The sequence below is a fragment of the Sus scrofa genome, chromosome 13, assembly GCF_000003025.6.
Source record: "Sus scrofa isolate TJ Tabasco breed Duroc chromosome 13, Sscrofa11.1, whole genome shotgun sequence".
Taxonomy (NCBI): Eukaryota; Metazoa; Chordata; class Mammalia; order Artiodactyla; family Suidae; genus Sus; species Sus scrofa.
The window spans coordinates 151194514-151208658 of record NC_010455.5 but is presented as its reverse complement, the minus strand read 5'-3'; the positions used below and the strand labels follow the sequence as shown (position 1 = coordinate 151208658).

The 14145-nt window shown below is 37.9% G+C and overlaps 1 protein-coding gene across 26 annotated transcripts in view; it reads left to right on the top strand.

Annotated features, from left to right (window-relative positions):
• Positions 1 to 14145, top strand: part of HHLA2 (HERV-H LTR-associating 2) — a 144343-nt gene that overhangs the window by 89666 nt on the left and 40532 nt on the right. For 23 of the 26 annotated variants that reach the window (XM_005670246.3, XM_021070440.1, XM_005670242.3 and 20 more), the window contains one exon: positions 7719 to 7795. The gene's annotated coding sequence lies outside the window, so the exon portion shown is untranslated. Of the gene's footprint in view, positions 1 to 2429; positions 2442 to 7716; positions 7796 to 14145 lie in introns of those variants that run through there. The other 3 variants (XM_021070446.1, XM_021070437.1, XM_021070449.1) reach the window with 2 other exon arrangements.

The following is a 14145-nucleotide window of genomic DNA, read 5'->3' as shown; positions in this document are numbered from 1 at the left end:
TTATTAATTTGAGTCCTCTCCCTTTTTCTTTTTTTTGTCTTTTTTTTTTTTTGGTCTTTTTGCCGTTTCTTGGGCTGCTCCCACAGCATATGGAGGTTCCCAGGCTAGGGGTCGAATCGGAGCTGTAGCCACCAGCCTACGCCAGAGCCACAGCAACGCGGGATCCGAGCCGCGTCTGCAACCTACACCACAGCTCACAGAAACACCAGATCCTTAACCCACTGAGCAAGGGCAGGGGTCAAACCCACAACCTCATGGTTCCTAATCGGATTCGTTAACCACTGCGCCATGACGGGAACTCCTCTCTTTTTTTCTTGATGGCTAAGGATTTATCAATTTTGTTGATCTTTTCAAAGAACCAGCCTTTAGGTTCATTGATCTTTTCTACTGTTTTCTTCATTTCTATTTCATTTATTTCTGCTCTAATCTTTATGATTTATTTCCTACTGACTTTGGGTTTTGTTTGTTCTTCTTTCTCTAGTTGTTTTAGGTATAAGGTTACATTGTTTGAGGTTTTTCTTGTTTCCTGAAGGAGTCTTGTATTGCTATAAACTTCCCTCTTAGAACATCTTTTGCTGTGTCCCTTAAGTTTTGGATTATTTTATCTTTATTGTCATTTGTCTGTAGGCATTTTTTAATTTCCTCCTTGATTTCTTCAGTGATCCATTTTTTTTTTAGTAGCATATTGTTTAGTCTCCACATGTTTGTATTTTTTTGAAGTTGTTTCTTGTCATTGACTTCTAGGCTTATAGCATTGTGGTTGGAAAAGATGCTTGATATGATTTCATTTTTCTTAAATTTACCAAGGCTTGATTTGTGGCCCAGAATGTGATCTATCCTGGAGAATGTTCTGTGTGTGCTTGAGAAGAATGTGAATTCTGCTGCTTTGGGATGGAATATTTTATAAATATATATTAAGTCCATCTAGTCTAATGTATCATTTAAGGACTGTTTCCTTGTTGATTTTCTGTCTAGATGATTTGTCCATTGCTATAAGTGGGGTATTAAAGTCCCCTACAATTATTGTGTTATTGTCAATTTCTCCTTTTAAGGATCTTAGCAGCTGCCTTAAATATTGAGGTGCTCCTATGTTGGGTACATATATATTTACAATTTTATATTTTCTTGGATTCATCCTTTGATCATTATGTAATGTCTTTCTTTGTCTCTTTTAACTATCTTTATTTTAAAGTCTGTTTTTTTGTCTGATATCAGTATTGCTACCAGAGCTTTCTTTTTGATTTCCATTTGCATGGAATATCTTCTTCCATCCTCTCACTTTCAGTTTGTATGTGAAACTGAAAGTAGGTGTCTTGTAGACAGCGTGCATATGAGTCTTATTTTTGTATTCATTCAACCAGTCTATGGCTTTTGGTTGGAGCATTTCATCCATTTACACTTAAGGTAATTACTGATATGTGTGTTCTTATTGCCATTTTTAAATTGTTTTGGATTTGTTTCTGTTGGTCTTTTTTCTCCTTTTCTTTAGATCTCTTCTCTTGTGGTATGATGACTATCTTTAGTGTTGTGTTTGGATTGTTTTTTCTTATTTGTTCATGTATCTATTGCAGATTTTTTGTTTGCAGTTACCATGGGCTTTTGATAAAGGAATCTCTCTCCCCCCTTCCCCAAATATATATATGCAAGATTGTTTTAAGCTGCTGGTCTCTTAAATTCAAATACATCCCCAGTAATCTGCCATTTGTAGCCTCCTCTTCTCAAGATTTCTGGTTTTGGTATAATATTTGTGTGTAGATGATTTCTCAACTTTACTACATTATTTCCTTTATTGATGAGCTCTCTCATTTGTAATTTTCTTATTTCTAGTTGTGGCCTATTCTTTTCCACCTAGAAAATTTCCTTTAGCATTGTTGTAAAACTGGTTTAGTGGTGCTAAATTCTCTTAGTTTTGCTCTCTGTAAATCTTTTGATTTATCCTCCTTTAAATTTGAATGAGAACCTTGCTGGGTAGCATAGGGTTCTTTTTTTCCCTCATTAAGTATATCATGCCACTCCCTTCTGGACTGCAGAGCTTCTACTGAAAAATCAGCTGATAACCTTATTGGGGTTCCCTTGTATGTTATTTGTTGCTTTTTCCCTGGCTGCTTTCAATATTTTCTCTTTATCTTTAATTTTGATCAGTTTGATTAACACGTGACTCAAGGTATTCCTCCTTGGGTTTATTCTATATGGTATTCCTTGTGCTTCCTGGATTTGAGTGAATGATTCCTTTCCCATATTAGGGAAGTTTTCAGCTATTATCTCTTTAAATATTTTTTCCAGTCCTTTGTCTCTCTCTCTCCTCCTTCTGGCATCCCTATAGTGCAAATGTTGGTGCATTTAATGTTGTCCTAGAGTTCTATTAGACTGTTTTCATTTCTTTTCATTCTTTTTTCTTTATTTTCTTCTGCATCAGTGATTTCCACTAGTCTATCTTCCAGGTCACTTATTCATTCTCCTGCCTCCTGTATTCTGCTATTGGGTCCTGGTTGTGAATTTTTTATTTTGGTTATTTTATTTTGCATCTCTGCTTTTTAATCTTAAAATCTATTTCTTCGTTCAATGTTTTTTATAATTTATTGATCTTCACCCTGTTTTTTTTTTTTTTCCCTGAAATTTTGATTATCTTTACTATCATTATTCTATAGTCTTTTTCATGGAGGTTGCTTATCTCCAGTTTGCTAAGCTGTTTTTCTGAGGTTTTGACTTGTTCCTTCATCTGGCTCATATTTGTCTGATATTCATTTTGTCTAGCTTTTTGAGTGGTCTCCTTTTTGCAGGCCACAGGGTTGCATCCTCTCTTTCTTCTGGAGTCTTACCTTTTGTGGATGAAATAGATACAGGGGCTTGTGGCAGGCTTCCTGATGGGAGAGACTGGCCTGCCCACTGGCAGGTGGAGATGAGTCTTGTCCCTCAGGTATTTGGGGCTTTGTCTCTGGGTGTGATTAGAGGTGGCTATGTGCCTAGGAGGACTTTTGGCAGCCCGTTTGCAGATGGGTGGTGCTGTGTTCCCATCCTGTTTGTTGTTTGGCCTGGGGCTTCTCAGCCCTGATGGATGGGGCCAGATTTTCCAAAACAGCAGCCTCCATGGGAGCACATGCCTATGCTTATTTCTAAGACCTGTGCCTCCAATATCCTACCCTAGCTGTGAGTCACAACTGCCCCCTACTTTCCTAGGGGACCCTCCAAGGCCTGCAGATAAGTCTGACTCAGGTTTTTATGGAGTACCTGCTTTTCCCTGGGACCCAGTGCACATGAAATTCCTGTGTGCACCCTCTAAGAGTGAAGTCTCTGTTTCCCTTAGTCCTGTGGAGCTTCCTGCACTCAGCTGTGCTGGCCATCAATGCCAAATGCTTTGGGGGCTCTTCCTCCCAATGCTAGACTCTCAGGCTGGGAAACCTGACATGGGTTTTGGAACTCTCACTCCTGTGGGAGAGCCTCTGAGATATTGTTATTTTCCAGCCTATGGGTCACTCACCCAATGAGTATGAAATTGCTTATATAAGTGAAAGCACCCCTCTTACCATCTCAATATGGCTTCTTTGTTTTGGGGTATAGGATATCTTTTTTGGTAGTTTCCAATCTATTTTGTTGATGGTCGTTCAGCAGTTATTTTTAATTTTGATGTTTTCATGAGAGAAGTTGGGCTTAATCCTTATATTTTACCATCTTGTGTCTTTTCTCCATTTTTTTTTTTATCTTCAATTGCTGAGAGCTTTCAAGCTCTAGTTTACTCCTCCCTCTTCTTCCTCCTATTTGGGTAGTGGATAAGAAATTTAGGGGCTCTCCTTCCCTTGGCACTAGAGGGAATTTGAAACCACTCCAGGAATGAATTCTCCATTGTCCCATCTCTTAATCATGATAAACACTAGGGACACTTGCCCTTACTCTCAAGACACCTAATAAGCCTGTTCTAGACCTACTTGAGTGCTGTCCTGCTCTTCCCAGAAAGTAACATGATGCGAGTAATATGATTTTTTTTCTTATTTCTTAATGTGTGTATGGCGTCATCAGTCTAGATATCCCACCTATTAATTGAGAGTATATCTGAGTGTACTTGGGCTTCTATAATAAATAACCATAGACTAGGTGGTTTTGATAGCAAACATTTATTTCTTATGATTCTGGGGGCTAGGAAGTCCAAGATCAAAGGTGCTGGCAGACCCAGTGTTTGGCGAGGGCCCACTTCCTGGTTTGTAGATGTCTATCTTCTCATTGTATCCTCATATGGTGGAGAGCAGAGAGAAGCAAGCTCCGTTATTATAAGGACACTAATTCCATCTGGCAGCCCCATATTCTAATACAATTTCATTGGGTAATGGGATTTCAACATATGAATTTGGGGGGTGGACACAAACTTCAGTCCATACAGAGAGAATCCAGTCCACCTGTATTAGATGGCTATAAGAAACATCTTCCACAGAATGTTTTCTTAATCTTTCTTTTGCCATCAGTCCCAAAGACAGTTCTTATGCCTTTGAGCAAGTGGTTTAAATTGACTTGCTCTCACACCTTCCCAGTACTAGCTAGAGACTAGATTTCTTGCATCCATTAAGTCAGTTACTATGTCCTACCTTCCTCTAGGTTCCAAAATTTTGCTGACTTTTTTTCCCTCTTCTGGTTTTCTGATTTGTATCTTTCTCTTAAAGAAATTCTTTCCCTAATTTTTTACTGACTTGAGGTAAAAAACAAAATATAAATATGTGTCCAATGCTGATTTAACCCAGAAATCCTGAAGCTCATTTCTTCAGAGTTTGTGGGCAATAGATGTTATCTTTTCATTTGTTACTAAGTTCCTGAAATGAACACTACATTTAGTTCCAATTTCTCTGACAACTCAGATTATTCATATTAAAGGATTTTGATCTGGTCCTCTGTTCATATGACTGAAAGCCTAAATTTCAATTTCATGATTTATGGTAGATTCTTAAATTCAGCCATTCTGTTTACCCTAAGTTTTCTTCCTATTTTTAGTAGCACTCCATCATAATGCAGATGGAAGGCTTCTATCAACATTCTAGAAACAAGTTGAAATGAAAATGAATTATTTTACCTATCTCTACTCCATTTGTGTGAGAGAAATGGAAAGATAATCAATTCATGGGTGTCTGTTTAAAATGAAAGCCACTTTTCTTCCCTTCTTTGTTGTGAAACTTTAACTCATCTTTGAACAAATTTAGCAATGATTTAAAATTCTTGGTTATATATTAAGATTTAAAATAAGAATTCAAAATGCAGTTGTTTATTTGAAAATAATGATCTCATCAAATGGTAAGCCTATTTTGACCTCAAATTTGATTTATAGATTGGTAAAAAAATTTATTAAAAAATTCAGAAGTTATGTTCACAGTAAAAGCATATAAACAAAAACTAGCCCCTTTCTTCCATAAATTTTACCAGAGTATTAGTTCCCCCTCTTAGAGGCAGTAGGCCATTTTAAATTCACTATATATGTCTTGAAAAGTCATCTATGTGAAAATGAGCATGTATATAAGTATGTGAGCTTTTTTATACCAACAAAATCATACAATATGTGCTGTTCTATGCCTTATTTTATTTAACTATATGTTTCTGAAGATTATACCATATCAGCACATTTAGATCTCTCTTATAATTTTATTATTTTTGTGGAACTAGAATAAATACAGGGAAGTACACAAATTACATATTTGTGTCTGGCTTACTTAGCACTTTCTGTGTGTCCCATTTATTTTAAGGGTTTTTTTCACCCCTCTAAGGCTTCCTTCTTTCTGGAACTTGCCACAAATTTATCACTGTATTTTTTTCCTTTGCCACCTTGACAATTATACATTCTTTTGTAGTTTCTTTAATGATTATCCATGAGATTTTGACATATATTTTTGGTTCTCAAATCCTTATACTAATTAGTATTTACCGTCTTCACTGGCAGTGCAATAACCCGAGACTCCTTTTAGAGATCTCAGTTTTTTTTATCCCCTCCACTCAGCCCCTCTAAACTTTTAAGCAATTAGTGTTATGTCCTTTAGTTCTGTCTATATTCTGAACACTATTATCATCTGTTTACTTATTTAAATGCACTTTTTCATTGCTTTTGATTCCTTCCTAAATCTGGGATTACTGGTATCATTTTCCTTCTGCTTGCAAAACGTGCCTTTAATATCTCTTTTAGTGTAGATCTGTTGGTTACCAGTTCTGAATTGTGTGTCTTAAAGTTGTTTATTTCACTCTATTTTTGAAATATTATTTTGTGAAACTTGTCATTCTGGGTTGGGAGTTATTTTCCTTTAGTACTTTGGTATTACCTTGTCTTCTGCTTTCTATTAACTTTATTAACAGCTACCTGCCTGATTGCTGCTCTTTTGAAGGTAATTCATCTTATTGTTATTTCCAGCTGCTTTACAATTTTCTTTTTCTTTGTTTTTTAATATTTTACTATTAGGTACATGGTTGTTTGCTCTTTATTCTGCTTAGAGTTGTTTTGGTCTCTTAAAACTATAAATTAATGTCTTTCATTTTGGGAAAATTCTCATCCATTATTTTTTCAAATAATTCTTGCCACTCTCTCCTTTTTTCCTCCCTAGAATTTCACTTATATTGCACCTTATAACTCTATCTTCTGTTTCTTACTTTCCTTTCTAATCTTGCCATTCTTTCATTTCTCTTTGCTTCATTCTTTTTTTTTTTAATGTCTTTTTGCCTTTTTTTTTTTTTTTTTGTCTTTTTGCGATTTCTTAGGCCGCTTCTGCGGCATATGGAGGTTCCCAGGCTAGGGGTCGAATCAGAGCTGTAGCCACCAGCCTACGCCAGAGCCACAGTAACGTGGGATCCGAGCCGCGTCTGCAACCTACACCACAGCTCAGGGCAATGCCAGATCCTTAACCCACTGAGCAAGGCCAGGGACGGAACCCATAACTTCATGGTTCCTAGTCAGATTCATTAGCCACTGTGCCATGACGGGAACTCTTGCTTCATTCATGATAGTTCTTTCTGACCAATAAATATCCAAGCTACTATTTCCATTTGACTATCTAAACAGCTGTTAAATCAAGCTATTAAATTGTTATTAATTTAAGTATTTTCAACTTCTTGTAATTTCTGTTTGGTACTTTATTATGGCTTTCAGTCTTCTACCAAAATTCTCTATGTTGTCCTATCTCCTTAAACAAAATAAATGTGGTTATTTTAAAGTCTATGTCTAAAACAGAAACAGACTCAGATTATGAAAACAATCTTATGGTTACCAAAGGGGAAGGGCAGAGGGATGAATTAGGGGGGTTGAGATTGCCAAATGCACACTTCTGTATGTGGAATGGATGATCAATGGGGACCTTCTGTTTAGCACAGAGAAATCTACTCAGTTTTCTCTGATAACTTATATGAATGGAATGTATATGTATATATGTATGGCCGAATCACTTTTCTATACAACAGAAATTAACACATTATAAATCACTATAATTCAATAAAATTGAATGAAAAATAAAGTCTATGTCTAACAACTCCAAACTCTGAAGTACTTGTGAGTTTTATTTTCAGTTATTTCTGTCTGTTTATTATCTTGTCTCTGAGTGCCTGGTTATTTTTTATTGTATGCCAGACACTGTATTTGCAAAAGGTTGTAGGAATTATTTTCAACTTGGGATAATAACTTCTTGCAAAGAGGATTTGTGGGATTTTTAAAGTCATATGGAGTACCAATTCTCTGAGATAACCTTAATCTAATTTCATCCACACAGCATGTAGAAGAGTGAAAATGCTGCATGAGATGTGATTGTGGTGCCTCTTTTGAATGATGTTTAAAGTATCTTCTATGGTAAGTTGGGAGATAAACAATCAGACTTCATTATAACCTGTGCTGACTATTTGTCTAACACTGTGTATGGTAGTATTTTAAGTGCTTTCAAATATCATAGTTATCATAACAATTATTCCAAGATATTACTGTATCATAACAATGATTCCAAGATATTACTGGATATTACTGTAATCCCTATGTTATAGATGTAAAATTGAACAGAGAGGAGCTGTATAACTTGGCTGATGGTATATGGCTTTAAACGGAAAAGCTGAGCTTTCAGTCTAAGTAATCTGTTTCCAGAGTCTCTGATCCTAACCAATGTGGTAGGGTGAGAACTTTGTTTAGGGGAAAAAAATGCAGGTTATTATTTATGCTGTTTCTCTGAGTTCCTTTAGCTCAGTTCCTGAATGCTGAATGTATTGAACCAAAGGGCAAACATCATTAATAGAATTATTTAACTTAAGTTTTCTCTAGGGGCCAGCTTTGTGAATGTTCACTAAGCTAACTTAAACTGATATGGTAAGAAATCATGTGTTGGGGTGAATTTAGATTCTGAGTACTATATTATTCTGGGAAATGGCAAAATTTGGAATTATGTGGGGAAAAGCAGTTAAGAGTGGGACTCGATTAATGATTATAAATTTTAAAATGCATTATCTGTTATTTTGGCAGTGGTGCTGGATGTTTAGAGGAAAAGCACAATAGTATGTGGGTGAGGGGACTCACAGTGAGTTATGCAAACTCACTGGTGGTTCAGAATTGGAAGGAAGAAGAATGACTAGAGGGTTAGTAAATATGTGGTCTCTACACTCCTTTGCATGAGAGTAGCAAGTATGGAGAAACTGCATCTTAGAACTAGAATCTTTGCTCAATTCATGTGTGGGATTTGTTTATTGTGTTTCTTTTCACAATGACTGCTCAGGCTGCTTCAGTATGAACAGTTGGCTCCGTACCCAGTGAGTGTTTGATTAGCTAAGTTAGGAAGCAAGATGCCATACACGATAGAGAAAATTTATCCTGGATAAATGTAGATCATTTAGTCAAATTGCTAGAGTCTCAGCATGCTGAGGCTTCCCTGGGAGAAAATGCCATAGGAACCTTCTTAGAAACACAAGTAAACAGAACTTATGTTTGAGGAACCTGAAAAGCATGACCTAATGTATGATTCAGGGCCAGCTAATATGACCTTAGAGGGAAAGATGCAGTAAGAAAAGAAAATGACCAGAGTGAAGCATGAAACTAATCCTACAGAGGGCCTTTTGAGTCAGAAATCCTGGTTGCAAGTGACAGAAACCAGATTGCAGCCTAATCACAGCCATCAAGAGATGGGGAAGAGGAACAAATTACTTTTTTTGGACTGACTACCTTCCATATAAGTATGAATTTCTGCTTGTTTGTTGGATGGACTGAGGACCAAAATATTTTCAGTAGGATTAAATGTACTTTGGAAGTCTCTGAAGTTAAAGGGGAGGAAAAAAAAAAGTATATTGCTCATAATATGGGCAATAACAGGCATGGCACTAAATTACACTTGACTGGATCTAGAGGCTTAAAAAAACCACTGCTGCCTTTGCACCATCCAGCCTACTTTTGCTCTCTGTTCCTCTCTTTGTGGGCTTATTAATTCCTACTCTGTGTGTGCTTCTCCTATGCTATTAGAGAAGAGGAACACAGGTATATTTCACTCTTCCTAGATTAGCCAGGCCTGGGACAGGTGTTTATTAGTTACCTACTGATGGATAACAAATCATCCCCAAACTCAGCTACTTAAGACAGAAAACATTTATAATCTCACACAGTTGCTAAGGGTCAGGAATCTGGAAGCATGTTAGCCGGATGGTTCTGGCTCCAGGTATCCCATGGGATTCTAGTTAAGGTGTTAGCTAGATCTTCAGTCATCTAAAGAGGCTTCCAAGCTCATTTTTATGGTCATTGGTTGGGAGGTTCAATTACTTGCCACATGGATCTCTCCAAGAAGACCACTCATACAGCATGACAGCTGGCTTCCACCAGAGTGAGCAATCAGCATGAGAAACCAAGATGGGAGCCACAATTCTTTTATAATCTAATTTCAAAAGTAACACATCATGTCTGCAGAATCCTATTTGTTAGACAGACCCACCTGGGTACAGGGTAGGATATGAGGGTCTGAATACCAGGAAATGGGGTGATCACTGAGGGCCATCTTTGAGGCTGGCTACCACAGGTGCTGTAACAGGCAGAACTCTACGATGTCCCCAGAAGTCTTGCTTCCTGGTGTATATACTCTGTGTGATTCCCTGTGAGTGTGGGCTAGGACTGGGAATATGACTGGGTGGTCACAGCCTTGACATACTTGAATATACTATATGACAAAGATAAAGGGATTTTGCAAATGTCATCAAGGTCTCAGATCAGTTGATTTGAGGTAACCAAAAGAGACATGATTTTGAGTGGGCCTGACCTAAGCAGTGAGTCCCTTAACAGAAGGTCAGAAATTTGAAGCAGTGAAGAGAATCTCCAGTGGGTCTTAAAGAAGCAAACTACAATGTTGTGGAGAGGCTAGTGCATGGCAGCCTCTAGTTGCTAAGGTCCTCAGCACCTCAGCTGCAAGAGACCAGACTCCACTGATGAATGATGACCTTGGAGGAGGACTCCAGGCCTCAGGTGAGAGAGCAGCCCTGGCAGACACCTTGATTGCAGCCTGGTGAGACCTGAGCACAAAATGGAGTTAAACTGTGCCTGACGCCTGGCCCGCACCAATTATGAGATAATAAATGTGTATTGTTTTCAGCTATTAAATTTGCACTATTTGTTATGTGGCATAGGAACTAACATAAGTGCCCACCTGTGAAAGGTAAGGGATAGCTAGGTTTCACCTCCATTGATCTCTCCTCATATTGTGAATTGGGAAGAAGATCCCCAAGGAAGGAAAGATCCTGTTAGACAAACAGGGAAATGGCAAAGGCTGCAAGTAAAACAAATTTAGCTCTCAAAATTGATATTTCAAACCTGGAGACCCTGGCCATTTCAAGGATTTGAATCACAAGCAAACAGTATCTTACACTAAGGCCTAAAACATTGTTCTCAAAATGTGACCTCTGTATAACCTATAATGGAACTCTCTGCACTGTTTGTTAAAATACAGACCTCATCCCAGATATAGTGACTCAGTCTCCATGGGGTATAGCTTAGGGCCATGCTTTATTTTTATTTATCATTTCACAGAGTTTTTTTATTTGGAAGATTTTTGAAATCAGAAAAAAGTTGAAATATAGTGAACACTTATTTGCCTTGGGAATATTTTACCCAATTTTCTTTATTTATCATCTGCATATATATGTATATTATTGATGAATTGTTTGAAAATAAGTAACAAGCATAATGACACCTTACCCTTAAACACTTTAATATGGATCTCCTACAAATCAAGTAATCCAATATAATCACTGACCCTTATCACACTGAAGAAATGAAACAGTGATGTATTATTTTTTTTCAGTAGTCCTCAAATGCCCTGTACATTATTGCTTCTTAAAATTTGATTCATAAACAAACAGCTTACACATTGCAGTATTTTGACAAGAATCCAGTGATTCATATGCATGTCAGTTTGAGAAGCCCTGTAGCCATTTTTTGATCAAAGATCTAATCAGGGATCACATTGTATTTTGATTATCATAGTTTTCTTTACCCTCTAGCATCTTTAAACTGGAATAGTCTCAGGTTTTCCTATTTCTTCTATTCTCTCTTTCTGTTCCCTTTTTCCTTACCTCTCTTCCATTCACCTACCCTGGCAAAAACAATGTGAAATTTAAAGACTCTTCCATGCTCTTGAAACTAACCACAGAAGACCATGTCAGAGTTTAATGAGTGATGCAAGCAAGAGATAGGGCAGTGTGGTGGCAAGTGACATCACTAGGAGTTGACTGAGGTTTCATGAAAAATACGACACTTCTCTGGATCTTGAAATCACAGGTGCTGACTATAGGAGAGCACTGTTGGGCTTAAACAGGATGCATTCGGGGAACTAAGTTCTCTTCTTTCGCTTTGTTAAACAAAGAACATCCATTTTGAAAGGTATTTTGTAATTTGATTCATACGCAATTGGAAATCTTTTTTTTTTTTAATGGCCATACCCACCGTATATGTAAGTTCCCGGGCCAGGGGCTGAATCCAAGCCATTGCTGCAACTTAGGCCATTGCTGCCTTAATGCTGAATCCTTTAACCCACTGTGCCAGGTCAGGCACCGAACTTGCATCTGCTTTAACCCACAGCAGGAACTCCAGCAATTAGAAATCTTAATTAAAAAACAATAATTTCCAAGAGTTCCTGTTGTGGCTCAGCAGGTTAAGGACCCAGTGGTACCTCTGTGAGGGTGTGTGTTTGATCCCTGGCTTTGCTCAGTGGGTTAAAGATCTGGCATTGCTGCAAGCTGTGGTATAGGTTGCAGATGTGGCTAGGAACCGGTTTTGCTGTGGCTGTGGTATAGGCCTCAGCTGAAGCTCCCAATTTGACCCCAGCCTGGGAACTTCCATCTGTCACAGGTGTCATCATAAAAAAGTAAATGAATAAAAAATAATTTCTAGACTTAGTATAAAAATGGAAACAATTTGACTGTGAACAGCAAAATGATCTCTGGGTGAGGTGACTAGTGGGTTTTAATTTTTTTGTGTATTTCCTGCCAGTTTTTTGAGAAAAGGAATCATTGTAAAATCCTGGCTTGAATTAGAAATTTCATAGAACTTCCCATAACATTAAATATCAATCCAGCATTTAAAATCATCTCATAATTAATGTACCTTTATATACCATATTTTATTTCTCCATATCATTATTTTAATCTTCCTTTTATTAGACATTTAAATTGCTTCAAATTCTTCACTGTAACAGAAAGCTTTGTCCATATACCTATTACATCTCTGATTATTTCTTATAATAGAATCCTAATGGGGTTGCTGGGACAAAGCTTAAAATATACTCCAACTGGGGTTTGTGCCCAGCATATGTCGACTCCCTCAGAGGCCCTGGCTGTGTCATCGTTCTGAATTGTTGTGCCTCATCATTCTTATCCAGAAATAGACAACCTGGATTGAAGTCTGTCCCCCCAAAAGATTTGGAAACCTGACAGAAGTAGAAAAGGTGGGGTCATCTCCAGTAGGGACCCAGTGTGGTGACTTCAGGCTGCTCCAGTTGACAATGCAGTGTTCCTACTCCTCTCTTTCCTGAAGCTGGTTTGTGTAGCCCTTGTTTGAATCATGTGAGCAACTTTGACTCCTTCCCCCCAAAATCCATGTTTTGCTTGTTATTCTGGGCTCCTTTCTGTTGCTACCAAAAGAGAAATCCCTAACTTATCCTGATGGTGGGTTGCATACAACAGACACCTAGAGAAAAATAATATTTAGACTTAGCTATTCAACCTTACTGGGGCAAAAAGTATGAGGCTCCCTTCTATGCTCTGGGACAGAAATGTAAAAGCTCGAGAGTTCCCATCATGGCTCAGCAGTTAACGAACCTGATTAGCATCCATGAGGATGCAGGTTCAATCCCTGTCCTTGCTCAGTGGGATAAGGATCCAGTGTTGCCATGAGCTGCGACACAGGCCAGCAGCTATAGCTGTAATTCGACCCCTAGCCTGGGAACCTCCATATGCCAAAGGTGCAGCCCTAAAAAGCAAAAAAAAAAAAAGCTCCTGATAATTGGTTGCCAGATATCCAATCAACCTCTCACCCTCAGGCAACTGGGCATCTCCTTGGGAGTGTAGCTGTGTGTCTGGGGAGCTGCTGAAAAAATTAAGAGAATGGAAGCTTATGAGGCAGCCTGGCCCCACAAATTATATACCTGGTTCTGAGTCTGAGATCACAGAGCCTTTAAATGGAGGTAATGTGATTCCAATTTAGGCAGTCTCACTCTATAGCCTTAGTTCTTAACCACTTTTTTATAGCCCCCTGCCAGATGCAGCCAAGTCTTTATATGAAAAGAATCTAATGCCAGTTGCCCCCACCTGTAGAGTGGCCAGAGTTAGCAAACAAAACACAAGCCTCCTAGTTAACTCTGAATTCCAGGTAACCAACAAGTGATTTGTTTTACTATGAGTATGTCCCAAATATTGCCTAGGACATACTTGTACTAAAATATTATTAGTTTATCTGAATTCACATTGGATATCCTATATTTTATCTGGCAACTCTACAGGGCCCAACCCCTAATCTTTCTTTTTGTTAATTGTTCACTAATAAAAAAAAATTAAATTCAGCACATACATGCCTTAAAGGTTACAGTGAAGAAATCATATTCAGAGGAAATTTCAGAAATTCAGATGTTCTGAAGTCACTGCAATAGTAGTCACTAGGCAGTCTGTATTCAATGAGCTAGCATGGACAGC